The sequence below is a fragment of the Mesocricetus auratus genome, unplaced genomic scaffold (assembly GCF_017639785.1).
Source record: "Mesocricetus auratus isolate SY011 unplaced genomic scaffold, BCM_Maur_2.0 Super-Scaffold_100676, whole genome shotgun sequence".
NCBI classification, from domain to species: domain Eukaryota; kingdom Metazoa; phylum Chordata; class Mammalia; order Rodentia; family Cricetidae; genus Mesocricetus; species Mesocricetus auratus.
Genome location: NW_024429266.1, coordinates 53,371,335 through 53,382,372, shown reverse-complemented (window position 1 = coordinate 53,382,372; position 11,038 = coordinate 53,371,335). Strand labels below are relative to the sequence as shown.

The 11,038-nt window shown below is 46.1% G+C and overlaps 1 long non-coding RNA gene across 1 annotated transcript; it reads right to left on the bottom strand.

Moving 5' to 3' along the window:
* Positions 1-41: 41 nt before the first annotated feature.
* LOC121136860 lies at positions 42-9,013 on the bottom strand. Its single transcript, XR_005874024.1, has 3 exons — positions 8,622-9,013; positions 2,043-2,172; positions 42-220 (listed from the first exon to the last, which is right to left on the bottom strand). It is a non-coding gene; the product is annotated as an uncharacterized LOC121136860 (long non-coding RNA).
* Between the last annotated feature and the right edge of the window lie 2,025 nt (positions 9,014-11,038).

Here is an 11,038-nt window from a genome sequence, read left to right as displayed (position 1 = left end):
ATCATCCTTTCATTCACTCAGACTTGCGCCTTCCTCTTTTCGCAAGTTTTATTTACATTTGTGCAGTCCTTTGCCAGCAGCAAGCATGGTGGTTGTTTAAGTTCAGACTCCATCGCTAGACGGCTGTTCAGTCTAGATCAAGCAAGTATAATTTTGAAGAACGAGAGTAGTGGAGGCCAACCCAGGCCGAGGGTCCCCAAAGCCTGGCCAGAGGAGTGTGCTGTTCAGGGAGAATGTACAAGATATATTGGGCAAAGGAGCACAGCAGGTCTAGGAGCTGTAGGGAGTTTAGGATAGGGATGGGGAAGAGGGATGAGGCTGCCACAGCAGGGACCCATCCCGGGGCAGAGCAGTTGTGTGGTTAGTCTAGAAAGTCCTCGTCAACTATCGGTAATCAGATCTCTGTTCCTTTAGAGCCCGAGCTTTTTTCTTATCGAGTAGATGCTTTTTTTCCTAATGAATATATGAGCTAAGTTGACTGAAGAAATTGAAGCGAAACTACACTGAGAAATCGAACTAGGAAGGGGTGAGGTGGGGAGTGGGGCCGTCACGAGACTGAACTCTGACAAGTGCAGAACCCACAGGGCATGGCTTATGGAAGCCCACACGAACCCACTGAATGAGTCCTGCACAACACGGGGGAAATCTGCTCTACTCACAGTCCATTGATCTCAACATTAATCTCATCAAAGGAAAAAAAAAGCCCTCATCGCAACACCCAGAATAATGCTTGACCACTTCTCCTGTGATCTGCAGACTAGCCAAGATAAAAATTAATCTTCATTTTCCCAAGGGCACGGATCCAGGAGATAGTGTGAACAAGTCAACACCATAATCAGGTAACTTTCTTTGGGTAAGCCTCTGGAGGAGAGACCCTGGCAATAAGGAAATCTGGGAAGGCGGTGATGTTTCTCTGAAACATTCAGTTCTTTGGAGAAGCAGGAAGGTAAATAAGCCAAAATAGCTTCAGGAAGTCCCTGAACCTGAAGATTCGATAGGCCCTCCTTGCCAGAGAAAGCAACGAAAGCCGAGAGTCCCTCCCAGACTGAAGGAAGTTAGGCTGTAAAGAACATTCTCAGACAAGCAAGGCCGCAAAGGAGACTGAGACCAGAGGGTTAGCCTGGGAGCAGCTGAAACCAGCCAGGCTGACTGGAAGAGGGTTAGACCAACTGAGGCACCTGGAAAGGACACTCTCCAACCTGTTAAACTGCCTGCAGGCTGTCCAGTGTGTACCAGGTTCCCTGCTTTGTGAGCTGCCACCCATGCTGGGATGGGTTTTGGTGATGCAGTTGTCTCCGAGACATTTCTGCTTCTGTAAGTAACCTCTTGCCCATACTCCTGCAAGTAACCCCAACGAAACCCATTGGTTCACCAAGTTGGATGTTAGTGATATCCTTATTTTGGTCTGTCATAGGTTTCCTATCTGGGATTAGTAGGTGTGCGTTTCATCTTCCCAGGAAAAGTTTGTCACACTGCTCCTCTGCAAGGGGCGAGTCAAGAGCTTTGCAGTAGGTGGAGCCAGCCTGAGTTGGTAATTGACCTCAGTGGGCAATGAGGAGGAAGGAGAACTAAGAATTCCCAGGTTCCTGTCTTGAGAGCTCAGTGCTTGTACTAGAATACTAATGATGCTGTCCTGTCTTTTAAGTGGTCTGGCTGGAGCTTCAAAGTCCAAGAAAAGTTGGAGAAAAGGGTTTGGGAACCCTTAACAAGATGGCCTGAGAAAATTGTATAAAATGGGGAAAGACCTGAAAGAAGAAATGTTGGGAACTTTTAGAGCTGGACAGAGGATACCTTTGGAGGAACCATTATCATTTGTGATTGTTAATATTGATTGCCAGAGACAAACTTCTGGGAATGGCTGCCAGGGAGTTCTAGCCTGGCTTAATTGGGTAGAAAGCTGTACCCTAAACGTAGGGTTCAAATAAAAAAGAGAGCCAGAGGAGCACCAGCATTCCTTGCTTTCCGCTTCCTGAGTGTGGATGCACTGTGACAACCACCTCACATTCCTGCTGCCCCATCTTCCCGTGAGAAGGGACTATTACCCTCCAACGCTGAGCCAAAGTAAATGCTTCCTTCTTGCTTCCCCATGAGAAGGGACTATTACCCTCCAACGCTGAGCCAAAGTAAGTGCTTCCTTCTTCCTTTCTTTCGTCGGGGATCTTGTCACAGGAGCTAGAAAAATAACAAGTACAGAAAGTTGGGACCAAGAAGTGGGGGCCATGGCGGTGATCAGCCTGACCATGTGACTTGTAGGCTTTTGGAACTGGTTTTTGAGAGGAATATGGAAGAGGCTGCAGCTGTGAACTCCAGAATAAGAATGAGATGTTGCCAATAGATGGAACCGGCCATTCTGGTGAGAGTTTAGAAGGCCAGAATGCTGAAAGAACTCTTGAGGTTTCATAAAGGAGCAAGGATTCTATCAGCCCCAAGGCTCCAGGCCATGGGGTTATATTCCAGCAAAGAATCTAGCTTCATTCTGCCCATGCCTTGAGAACTTGGATGAAGCTGAATTGAGAAGTAACAAACTAATTTGTCTGACGGGAGAATTCTCAAGACAAGACTGTGTATTCAGGCTGTGTCCTGCTTCTATTCAGGCCGCTCCCTGCTTTTGTTCAGATCTACAGTGAGGAAGAGTAGAAGGAAGCAAAATGTAAACTTTGCAAGGAAACGTGTACAAGTTTACAGTTACCAACAAGGAGTGTGAGAAGGGAGCAGTAACTGCTAAAGAGTTCTGCACCATTAAAAACAAATCTACCAAGTATGGCACTGCATACCTTCAATCTCAGCACTCCCAAAACAGAGGTAGGCAGCTCACTGGGAGTCCCACGGCCAGCTAGAGCTGTAAAATGAGACTCTGTTTCAAAAAAAAAATAAACAAAATAACATCCTGCACCATGTTGGGACAATAAAAAGGTGCTCAAGAAGCAAGACCCCACCCACTGAAGGCTGTAACTTGTGGAAATGCACCAAAAACAGAGAGCCTGACCAAAGAATGCCACCAAAGGGATTTCTTACTCGAAACAATTTGCCTAGGAAAGTGTCACACACAAAGGTCAATGATTTTTTGTTTTTGTTTTTTAAAGAGGGAGCCAGGCTGATTCTCAAGCTGGCAGCAGAACTCGGAAGCTTTATAAAATACTGAATTAACAGGCATGGACAACGCAAGAACGAGAGAAGTTCATGGAGGCTTGTACCAAGGTTCCTAAAAACCAGATATGCCAAGAATTGTGTAAAAGGGTCTGAGTGCCTGCAAGGAGGTCTTGAGATGCCGTTGCATGTAAAAACAAAGCTTAAATTGCCTATAGTGGAGTCCCTAGGATGTTGGAGATGCCAACACCATAAGACATCTGCTAAAAGTAGAGCCAGCCCAAGAGAGAGACTGTGTTTTATAGGCAGAAGAAATGGAGAGGCAGGGCTAGCCAAGATTCTATCAGGAGCCCAGATGTTGCTATAGGTCTTGGTATTTTCCATGCTAAGGTTTGCTCTTTAGTCCCATCATTCCTTCCTATGCTTCCATTCCTCCTAGTTAAATATTTATTCCATACAATTGTATACTGAAAGTATATACTTTATTTCTTATTTTAACGGAACTCAAGGGAGTGCCTTGGATCTCAGAAAAGGCTTGGACTTTTAAACTGTGTTGGAACTGCTAAAAATTATGGGGACTTTTGAAGTGAGACTAAATACACTTTTCGTTATAACATGACCCTGAGCCTATGGGGACAAGGAGTAAAATGTTATGGCTTTAAAATGATATGTGTGTGTCAAGTTGACAGATTTGTGATAGTTAATATTGTCAACTTGACAGGATCTAGAATCAGTCATGAGAAAAACCTTTGGGGGTTTCTGTAAGGGAGTTTCTAGATTAGCAAGACATACCCTACATGTGGGTGGCAGTGTTCCGTGAGCTGGGGTCTTGGGCTGAATTTAAAATGAGAAAGCTAAGCACCCGTATCTCAGTGTTTCTTTACAGTGGATGCACTGTGGCCAATTGCTTCACAATCCTGCCAGTATGTCTTCCTCTCCCTTATGGCCTGTACCCCCAACTGTGAGCTAACAAACCCTTCCTTAAGTAGCGGGGAACTACTATATTACTACTCACAGAATAGGGTGGTTTATGAAACACAGTTCTATGACCATATGCTCAGTGATACCTTGTCTCTGGATGAGAAGGAGGGTTTTCCTGAAGGTTCCAACTCTGCGCTCATTTAGAAAATGCCAGCACAGATGAAAGTCTTTGGGGGTCATGAAAGTGATGAGGTAAGACTGAGAATGGAAGGAAAATGCTGTGTGTCCTGGGCATATCACAGCGTATCCTTGGGAAGTGACAACCAAAGTGGGGATGACAGCAGGAAGTTTTATCCCCAGATCTCCTGCTTCTATAAATTCTGATATCCCATTTGTCTAGGAAGCAGGATCCTTCAGTCTGCAAGAGACCTCATTGTCCTAGAGCATGAAGATGAGGGTCCCTGACGTATCAGCCTTCCCTAAGCCTTTGGATTCTGATTAAGAATATGGATTTTTCCCCTGCCTATGTCAAAATCAAAGCAATTATATGTGCTGTAGTTTGAATTATGTTCCCCCAAAGTTCATGTATTGCAAAGTTAATATCCCAGTTTGTAAGTTGATAGCTTTGGAGCTGGAGTCTTGGGTAGTAATCCCGATTAGATCAGTATTAACACATTAAGGCAGAGAGGGCCTTAGGTGTGGTAATGGCTGGCTTTGAAGGCTGAAGAGCCCTAGATAGCCTGCCTGCTCTGTCTCACAGTCTGATGCCCTTATTACTCAGTAGCAAAAGCAGAGAGCCCTTCCCAGATAGCAGCACTATGCTCTTGGACTTCCCGACCTCTAGAAATAACTCTGGTTTTTAAGTTGTTTTTTATCTGTTGAATTTTTGTTTGTTTTATACATGATCTCACCATATAGCCTTGGCTGGCATAGAGTTTACAGTCTGGCTTCCAATTTACAGAGATCTGTCTGCCTCTGCCTCCCAAATTGTGCGTCACCACACCCCAAAGAACTGTTTTTGTTTTTGTTTCTTTAAATAATTACTCAGTCTCAGACATTTGGGTAGAGCAGCCAAAAATGGTCTAAGATGGTTATGTTAGTTGTTCTTCTCAATACCGGGACAAAATACCTGGCAGATGTAATTTATGGAAAGAAGGGTATATTTGGGTTCACAGTCTAAGGCAACACTGTCTATTGTAGCAGGGAAGGCATGGTGGTAGGACCAAGTCAGCTGTTCACATTGCACCCACAATGATGAAGCAGGCACTAGCTGATACTCAGCCTTTTCCACACTGCAGTCCAGGTGCCATTCACACTTCTGGTGAGGCTTCTCACCTCCGTTAACCCAATATAGATGTCTGTGAGGGCAAGAGGTTTGTTTCCATGGTGATCCTTAACCTCATCGGCTTGACAGCTGAGATTACCCCTACAGTGGTCTGTCTTGCAAGCCTGAGTTTGTAGGGTGGCACTCGTCGTGCTGCTGTTATTTGCATTTGGCAGATGAGGAAACCAAAGCCCAGAAGCATTCAACTCGGTGGATTTAGAATGTGAAGACGGAGCCTCTTTGGCCACAGCTTTGCACTAGTTGAACAACTTTAGATGCCAAAGGAACTGAATGGTTAAGTAATAAACTATGTCAGGTGTAAGAATTCTGGTCCTCAAACTCATTCTTAGCTTTGGTTTGAATTAGGGAAGGGAGATGAGATGAGCCCAAAAGAGGCTGGAGAGATGGCTCAGCTGTTAAGGGCGCTGGCTACTTTTCCAGATGACCCAGGTTCAATTCCCAGCATCCACATGCCAGCTCAGACCTTTCTGTACTCCAGTTTCAGGGGATCTGACACCTTCACACAGACATGCATGCAGGTAAAACATGAATGTACACGAAATAAAAACAAATGGTAACTTGTCGGTGGTTCGCACCTTTAATCCCAGCACTCGGGATGCAGAGACAGGTGGATCTCTGTGAATTTGCGACCAGCCTAGTCTACTGAGCAAGTTCTAGGACAGCCTCCAAAGATACAGAGAAACTCTGTCTTGAAAGAAAAAAGAAACAAGAAAAAAAAAGAAAATGAAGGTTGTGTTAAAGGGCAGTCACCACAAATGTTATCGCAAGAAAATGCATCTGTTTTAAAAATAAAATCTGGAAATACAAATTTTTTTGTTAAAAAATAGGCTGGACATATTCAATCATTTTGCTAAAAACTCAATCAGTTACTGGGTGGTGGTGGCACATGCTTTTAATCCCAGCAGTTTGGAGACAGAAGCAGGTGGATCTCTGAGTTCCAGGTCAGACTGGTCTACAGATCGAGTTCCTGGACAAAGAGAAATCCTGTCTTAAAAACCAACCAAAAAACCTCAAGCAGTTGGATAAATGTACGTCCCTTAGACGATGCCACTGTCCCATCACAGCAGAGGCCTGGGGAGCCTAGGTTGGAGCCTTGGCTATGCATACAAGTTGCAAAAGGCAGGCTGGAGAAGCAGGGATTCTGGCTGCACAAACCCAAGCCCTGAGCAACTGGAGGTTGATGGAAGCTGTAAATCAGGAGAGTCAGCTAAGTTCCGTTCATTTTCTCCTCTTTCCGAATTGGCTGAGAGGCAAAGGCCCTCTTCTAGCAGATGGACATTCTAGAAGATCAGAAACTGACTTCTTGTTCAGGGAGAGCGAGATCTCACAGCCCTCTGAAAGCTGCCTGGAAGCTGGACATGTCTGTACCCCAGCAGCCTCCTTCAGAGGGAGGGGCCCCAGGTCCTTCCTGTCCTGCCTTTTAGAAGCTGCTCTGCCCTGTCCTTCTGACCTCAGGCCTCGCAGAGGGGAGAAATCACCCCACACGGTCTCCCCCTGGACTCTAAGAACCAGGTGTGGGAAAAGAAGGTCATGGTTAGCCACCCAGACACTGTCTTATCAATGTCTTGGCAAGTAGCTCTCTGGAAACCCCAGAATGACTGGGCCAAGGCCTGCTTCCTCTCCTGACCGCATCCTGCAAGCTGGGGCAGGTGCCAACACTTACTGCCTGGAGGCTACTGCAACTATGGCTAGAACTCTTGATGTCCAGGCTGGACTCCGGGAGGGTGGGTAGCTCCCGGAATTGCACAGGATTGCCTTAGGGTGTCCTCGGTGCTCCGGGTAGAAGCTGACATGCTTCCTTCTGTCCCTACTTAAGCTCATTCGTCTAGGTGAGACCATTACAGGGTGGCAATTGCCGCTAGACCTGGTCACAATTGGTCTGGATCTGTGGTGTTCTGTGTGATAGGGGGAGGGCTGAGGGGCTACCCAGCCTGGGTCTCTTCCTCTCCCTATGGCCATGCTTGGATCACTTCTGACCCCTCTATCACTATGAGCCCAAGCTCTCACTAACTTCCAGCCTCTTGAGGACCACCAAGCCCTTCAGCTCTTATCCTACCATTTCTGGAAGCCTAAAGAAGATCTGAAATTTTAAGGTAGGAGTGACTTATGGGTTGTTTTTTGCTTTTTGGTGTTTGCTGTTGTTTTTGTTTTTTAAGATAAAATTAAATACAGTGGAGGAGAGATAGATGTTAATCTTGGGCTGCTGGGGCTGCATCCAACACAGGATACCCACACCTCAAGGATGATCTGCTCTGAAAAATCGTCCTGGTTCCTCGGGAAAGCTTTGCTTGAAGTCAGCTACAATGGGGTCTAGAGACTGATCTGTCTGGTCTTGTCTGTTTCCTCCCTGGTAGTGGGGTAAGACAGAATTCTTCTCCAAGCCAGGGGGCAAGCCTAGGGCCTTAGGTCCTGCCAGGGACTGCAGCCTGACGACTGGCCCTTAGCAGGTGTGTTGTGTGTGACGGTCCTTATGCTCACCACAGGCTGGCTTTATTGCTTGCAAGAAACTGAGCATAACACATTCAGTGTAGGTCCTGAGGATTTTTATGATGCATTGTGAATAGGGAAGATGTTCCTTCTAAACATGTAGATAAGACCCTGGTTGGCTGAGAGTGGGATCTCAGAGAAGGGCGAAGAAAGCAGACAGGGGCTGAGAAAGCAGCGGGCCGCTGTCAGGTCAGTCTGGTGAGAGTCTCTACGGGGCAGCTCTACAGCACTCGCTTACCTCGCCCAGCAAACGCATCCAGTTTGAGGATTTGGTTCCATGCTACTGAGCTTTAGTGAGTGACTCGATTGGTCTGATATGTGGGCCCAGTGTGGGAGCTCAGCCCAGACAATAGCCTTCCTAATAGTTTTTCTCATTTAATATCAGGAAGAACAATTAAACTAAAAAAGATCTGAAATGGCAGATGCTCCCTACGGTAGTGTCTTAACCACTCAGGGCTACCGTCTTTTAACATTTTATGATGTCAAGTGGCTCAGGTAGGTAATTTAGGAGACACATTAAAAGTGTGTGCTCGGGGCTGGGAGTGCAGCTCAGTGGTAGAGCACCTGCCTAGCTGCAGTAGGCTACAAGAAATTCTGTCAGAGTGCCTCAGTTTCTTCCTCTGTAAAGTAGGTGTGTTGGGACACCCCCACCCCTGTTCCCACCCCCACCCCCATGGCTGCGACAGTGACCCCGTGCAGATAAAACACTGTTTGGTATTATCCTTTGCCCATAGGAAACATCCAGTGAGAAGTAGCGATTTTTAAAGAGATATTTTCTTACATTTTCAGCCTGACGAAACACCCCATTTTCTTCTTCCTCGCTTCTAACCCTCAGGAAAGCAATGCTTAGATTTCTGTGTGGCTATATTTTTGAAGGTCCAGACCTGTTTGCCAGTGGCCATCCTCCACTTCCTGTGGCTTAGTGACTAGCTGCTTCAAAGAGCTAGATTCCCCCGGTGTTGAGGCTGAGCCGGAGCTGCGGCTGGGTCCGCCAGAGACAAATTAACACCTCACCTCTTTGGCTGCTCTTAGGATGTATTAAGCACGATGAGAAAAGAGGAAGGAGGGTTTTCACTGAGGTCGGATGATAGCTGTGTACTCAGTGGAAATGGACCAAGTGTGACTTCCTTCTCCTCCCTCCCTCGCTCTCCCAGCTCTGACCCCAACCCCTGGCCGTCCCCAGTCCTCTGTGAGGTCACTTAGGTCAAAGCACTGTGTCTATTTGCTCATAACCACATGGACTGAAGAGTTCTAGTGGGAAGTTGCTGGTGGAGAGATGGTCACAGAGGGGAGGGTCAGTCTAGCTAATGAATTCCCCTTTACCTATCATGTAGACTTAGGAAAAAATGTTTTTTTTTTCAACACAGGGTTTCTTTGTATAACAACCCTGGCTATCCTGGAACTTGCTTTGTAGACCAGGCTGGCCTCAAACTCACAGACATCCACCTGTCTCCAAAGTGCTGGGATTATAGGCATGTGCCACCACTGTTCAGATTAAAAAATATATTTTTTGAGAGAGACAGGGTCTTATGTAGCTCAGGTTGGCCTCAGACTTGCTATGTAGATGAGGGTGTCTTTGAACTTCTGATCCTTCTGCCTCTACCTCAGAAGTACTTGGGTTACAAGCATAAGCCATCATGCCTGGTCTTTATGGTACTGGGGCTCAAACCCAGGCCTATGTGGGTATTAAACAAGCACTGAGCCAGATGAACCACATCCCTAGACTTAGTAATTGTTAGCATGTCCCTAGGTCTCTATATTTCCTTGTTGATGCTTTGTTTTTTATTAAGACTAAAAAAGCAATGTGTCTGGAGAAGAGGCATGGATGGGTTTGCAATCTTTGAGGTTTGGGGTCCAAGAAGTCTCCTGACCTCTGACCTGTAGCAGTATTGGGACAGAAGGCAGCAGACGCTGCAGGGGTGTGGCTCTTCAATAAAGGTGTTGTTATGGGGAAGTTCATCTCATCTCGGGGTTCATTCTGAGCTCTGAAACGTATTTTTTAAATAAAAATTTTATTTTATATGCATGAGTGTTTATGTGCCTCATACCTGTGGAGGCCAGAAATGGGTGTTAGGTTCCCTGGCGCTACAGTTACAGATGGTTATGAGCTGCCATGTGGATGCTGGGAATTTAATCCAGGTCCTCTGCAAGAGCATGAGTGCTCTTAACTTCTAAGTGGCCTCTCTAGGCCCCGGAAGTGTTCATGGTCTACTCACAGGCTTCTATCCCTGGGACACACCAGTCACTCTCTAGAAACACAGAAACACAAAAGTCACAGCACAGAATTCATCACATAAGCTTTAGTTTCAATGGGCAAAAAAATTTTTTACCCTCAGCTTAAGGACAGCTGACTCTTATTTCCCTCTTTTATACCACTAACTCCACATTTGCTGTCTTTTTGTGAATAGGATGGAGACTCAAATTATTAACTGTTGTTTTGTAGAACTGGGAGTCTATGTCACCGCAGGAGTCCCGTGGCCTGCCTTACTGAAACAAGGAATTACAAATAACAGTTCTGTTCATTCAGTGCATTTGAGAGGCGATATCCTAAACCACAGCTGCATTCAATGCTACTTAGCAAATATCCTGTGGTTTATTCACTACTGGTAATTGCAGCACATACAATGCTTACTATGTTTGGGATAATCCTGAACACTCCACATACCAACACATTTAACCCTTCATCTACCCTGTAAGATAGAAGCATTATCCCAGATTTACAGATGAGGACTGTGACATGGAAGAGATTGGCTAACTTAGCTAAAGTCACAAAGACCGTGAGATGCAGAGCACGGGCTTGAGCCCAGGTGGCGGCGGCAGAAGCTGTGACTGTCACCTTTGCTTTCATTAGTGCGCTCTGCTGCTTGTTAACGTGCTTCCATGATGTGTTTTCATCAGTCCACGGCGCTGCTGTTGAGTTCTGGCTTCTAGACGATAGAGCCACAAAGGGGGAGAGCCCAGGCCAGGCGCAGGCAGCAGGTGTCTGTTCACTTTTGACCCAAATGTTCCAAGCAAGTCCCCAACTGTAGGGGAAAGATGCTCATGTCAGCATGGTGATAAGAGCAAAATCCCCCCAGCAGTTTCAACATCCAGAAAAGGAGGGATAGCTAATCATACTATGGCCTATCACCGTTCTGAAATCTACATTGAGATGTAGGAAGAACGCATGGAGTGCTGTGAGAAAGAAAAGGCTGAACC